The sequence below is a fragment of the Myotis brandtii genome, unplaced genomic scaffold (genome assembly GCF_000412655.1).
Source record: "Myotis brandtii unplaced genomic scaffold, ASM41265v1 scaffold62, whole genome shotgun sequence".
NCBI lineage: Eukaryota > Metazoa > Chordata > Mammalia > Chiroptera > Vespertilionidae > Myotis > Myotis brandtii.
In genome coordinates this window covers 2,301,308-2,306,081 of record NW_005370366.1, presented here as the reverse complement: position 1 = coordinate 2,306,081, position 4,774 = coordinate 2,301,308, and the positions used below count along the sequence as shown (strand labels likewise).

Here is a 4,774-nt window from a genome sequence, read left to right as displayed (position 1 = left end):
ACTGTCAGTGAAGGCCATCTTGTGGAGAGGACTCAGGCTTATCCTATGAGGTCCAAGGCGAGGGACTCAAAGGGAGGGGAACTATCCTTATAAATCAAGGTGTCCTAGAGGGAGGGGCCTGCTGGGAGGCTGAGGGTCTGGTTTTGTTAAGGCTTTAGGCCCTGGCAGGACAACTGCCTGGCACAGAGCAGGCCTGCAGGGGGACTGGAACCCAGGTCAGAGGTCACCTCAGTGAGTTCCCTCCTCTCTCCCTGCCCCCCACCAGGCACAGGGGTCTAACACAGCCATGGGCTGAAGGGAGGGGTCACGGAATGTTGGAGCTATTCCAAGATGTGAAATTGAGGTCTATGGTGAAATGGCCTATCATGTGGAGACCAGAGGGAGGGCACAGGCCTGGAACTGGCTACTTTGAAGGCATGATCTGTATGCAACCTCACTGGACGGCCAGACAAGGGAGGGATGAGAGCCCAGGCTGGAAGTAAGGTATGAGAGGCATCACTCACTGTGGGGAAGAATAAGAAGCTGGAAAAGAATCATGTATCCTTCTACCAGGCAGATCACTGGGTTTAGAATCTGGAGATGAATGCTGGGGTCCTGGGAGATAGGGTGCTCTGGGCCTGCAGTTGGATAATGCCTTTGTAGCTGGGGGCTGGACACAGGTGATCCTGGAGAGTTTGGGGAAGGAAATATGGAGGACCTGGGCCTATATGGGGGACACCACACCTACATATTGACCCTATCCTGTCTTCCTTTCCATTTAGGATCAGTGTTGTCCCTTCCTCGGCTCTTGCTTTCCCACATGGCCTTTCCACATGGCCAGGTGCTCATCTCCTGAGGCAAAGCTAGAGGTTTCCCCCAAAGCTCCCTATCCCAAGCTCTTCCTGGAAGAGTGCAACCACACCCCTCACCCATCCCACCCTCTCTGGGCAAGCCTGCGCTGCATGCAATCTGACTGCTGGGATCTCCTCTTACTGAGGAAAGAGCCAAGTATGTCTTCTCTGGAGATGACAAAGCCAAAGATGCCATGGGACCACACTGGGCCAGATGAATTGGGGCACTCCTCTGGAAGACCTGGTCTGGGCCTAGAGTGCTCACTACCTCCTGAGAACACACAGCACAACATATGTGCCCAGGAAAGGGAGGAGGGGCAGGGAAGCTTCAGAGATGGATGAACAAAAACCCAGACTGTTCCCTCAGCATAGCCCTGGTCAGCCTTCCTCTGGACATTTCTCCTTTCTCACTACAATGTGCCCAGGTGGCCTCCTGCACCCTGGGCCCCTCCTCATCTTCAGAAAACACCCCTGTCTCAGCTCAGGCCCCTGTATTGGGTCATCCTTTGCCCCTCCTTCTCTCTACTTGCAAACATCCTACATAACAAAACAACTTAGAAGTATTCCCCTATCACCCCAAATCTGTCTAGTCGCCGTCCTTTCAGTAGCAAGCAGACACAGCTACCCAGAACCTTCTGACAGACAGACAAACAGGGTGAGCCAACAAACAGGCCCTGGTCCTCTCCCACTCCCATCTCCACAAAACTTTGAGGCCGTGAAGACAGCCACAGCCAACACTGAGATGGCCAAGAGATGGCCCTGTCCTTTGGCTGGAGGTCTGTGCTAGGACTAGAGGCTCACAATTTCTATGACTATGATGAATGGTTTTATATTCCTGGGTTGATGCTTTCTAAGGTCCCTTTTGGCATCAAACTGGATGGTTAACATTGACATGAATGGCACTTCCATCTTCCTTCCTGTCCTTCCTCTAGCCCAGGGGTGGGCAAACTTTTTGACTCGAGGGCCACAATGGGTTCTTAAACTGGACCGAAGGGCCGGAACAAAAGCATGGATGGAGTGTTTGTGTGAACTAATATAAATTCAAAGTAAACATCATTACATAAAAGGGTACGGTCTTTTTTTTTTTTGTCTTTTTTTTTTTAGTTTTATTCATTTCAAACGGGCCGCATCCGGCCCGCGGGCCGGCCGTAGTTTGCCCACGGCTGCCCCATAGAATGGAAATCTACACAGAGAACAGATTACTAGGCAGGGAAAACCAGTTATCACATGGGCCTTCCTTTCTGATAACTGGCTCTATCTCCCCTGTCCCCAGCAAATAAAGGCTGCCCTCCCACCTAGCCTTTCTTGGAACTGGGCTCACCCTTTGGGTGCTGTTTCCAGCCTCATCCTTCATGCTGAGGACCAGCTCTCTGTGGGGGCCCCAGGCCAGGGAAAACTTGGGGACCCTGGCCAGACACTGGGTGTCACAGAGCTCTTCTGCTGAGACATTCCCAGCACTGGCAGCTGTGGAAGAAGAAAGGGGGGAGAGCTGCCCTCTCCCAGATGCCCCCCCATCCAAGGACTGAGCTGTCAAATCTTCCTAAGTAGTGACTGCACTTGTAATGGAGGACCACAAATGATTTGTTGCCATGCCCTTTCTTGCTCCTGCTTCTGTGCCAGTAGGCATGTCCCAGAATGGGAGCCATGCCTGGGACAGAGGGCCTGGCCTGGTTGAGAGGCCCAACATTTTTGCTCTGGGCATCCTGCTGCGGCAAGAGTGAGGACAGAGAGCTGTTCAGCCTGGAACAGTCCTGTTTATTTAGCAGACTTCCTGGCACAGCAGTCCACCCCTCCCCTGCTTGCTAAGGCTACTCCGTCCAGGCCAAAGGTCAGCTGGAGCACTAGAACTCAGGACAAAATCGGGGTCCCCTGGGTTTGGCATCTACTCAGGGTCTGCTTCTGGCAGCTGACTCAAGGCCCATGGTGTCGACCTCGCTGTCCCTCCATACAGCACCTCCTCAGACGTGGCTGCTGGCCCCCTGCTGGTTTGCCTGGCTCCCTTCTTGGGGATGCTGCCAAGGGCAGCTTCTGGAAGGAGCTTGCACTCAACTTTGGTTCCCATTACGTGGGGTCCTACCAACACTCACTGGATGGGCCTCTGAGGATGGTCAGGACCTGTCTGGAGATGGTGACTTCATTCTGTTCTGAGTGGCTTTTTGTCACTCACATGCCCAGTTCAGTGCTGAGCTCCCTGCCCACCAGGTGACAGAAGGAGGAGCAGTCGTGCTGCTGGGGGGACACACACTTGCCGGGGGCAGCCAGGCGAACATCTCCAGGTGAGCAGCGTTCGATGACCTGTACCTTAATAGGTCCTGGAGGAGAGTCTGGCGTGGGGGCTGGCTTAGCATCAGAGACCATTCTAGACACAGGGGCGGGGCCTCTGGGGAACCAGGCCCCTCTGAGAGGCCATCTAGTCAATGTGCTAAGATGAGGGTTAGGCTTGAGGGTAGGGGGGACCTATAAACATAATAGAAGACAAGTCTGCTGCCTTGGGGAGATAATACACAGCAGCTAAGATCACTTCCTAGGAAGTGAGGGAGGATCAGCTGGAGTGAAGGTGGGAGCTAGTCAGGGAAGGCTTCCTGTAGGTGATGGTGAGACTGGTTTTGAAGTAAGATTATAAGGGCAGGACACTGAAGAGGTCAGAAAGACCACAGCATGTCAGAGTTTTCTGTACCACAAGGCTAGCTGGATAAGGTGGCTCCCTCTAAAGATATTGCTAGAATTTAAAAAGAAACCAGCCATAACCGGTTTGGCTCAGTGGATAGAGCGTCAGCCTGCAGACTGAAAGGTCCCAGGTTCGATTCCAGTCAAGGGCATGTACCTTGGTTGTGGGCACATCCCCAGTAGGAGGTGTGCAGGAGGCAGCTGATCGATGTTTCTCTCTTGTCGATGTTTCTAGCTCTCTATCTCTCTCCTTTCCTCTTTGTAAAAAAATAATAAAATATATTTAGTAAAAGAAAAAGAAACCAGATACAGAGCTGACTGTGGTGGGAAAACTGAGAGCCTGCTGCCACCAGGGCTGTGTGCCTGGGGAGGAATGCTGTGCTCTAGCCCCTGGTTTTACAATGCTCCAAAGGCACCATTTGCCTATTGATGCTCACCTTATGGCCCCAGAGCCACCCTGACTGCTGTAAGCTTCCACAAAATGCTCCTTGATTCAAACAAGAGACGGGAACACGGCAGGAAACAGTGAATGACCTAATCACTCCACCATTCTGCACAATACCGTGACTCTGGCTCTATAAAAAAGGGCCTGTGTCTTGTCAGGACGTGAACTCTTGGCACAAAGGACCGAACATTAACCAAACAGCCCAGGAAAAGTGCCTGGCACACAGAGGACTCCACACATGCTACCTGTTCTCACTCCCCTCAGGTCTTTCTTCCTGCAGTTGCAGGGTGATGGGTATCTGGGGCTGACAGTCCTTGTTGCTATTGCTCTCGTCATTCTCCAGGCCCCTCTCTGTCGTAGGACCCATCTGACTTCTGGAAGACCCTGTTTAGGCCACTACATGTGCAGTGGGAGGAACCTGGACACAGATTGGTCCGGTCACCTGTCACAGGTCCCTGACAGTGAGCCAGAGACAGAAGTCAACTCTCCATCCCTGTCCACAAGGAGTTTGTGATGCAGACACCTTTACCAAACCACTGGCCTTAGGATCTTTGAGGGAATTGAATAAGATCTTCTAAATCAGTGATTCTCAACTTTGACTTTGCATTAGATTCATCTGGGAAGCTTTTATTTTATTTTATTTTATTTTATTGCTGCAAAAAGCTTTATTGTCTCATTTGGTCCAATGCATGGGAGAGGGCTCCAGGGTGGTTAAAGGAATGGCTAGTAGTTTCGGGAAGAGGCTCAGGTAAAAGCCAGAGACGCCAGGGGGGTGAAGGGGGGGCCTCGGAAAGGCCTCTGGGCTCCAAAGGCTCCTAGTCGTGCTTGAGGG

The 4,774-nt window shown here is 52.2% G+C and overlaps 1 pseudogene; it reads right to left on the bottom strand.

Moving 5' to 3' along the window:
- Positions 1-4,774, bottom strand: part of LOC106723663 — a 6,363-nt pseudogene that overhangs the window by 1,090 nt on the left and 499 nt on the right.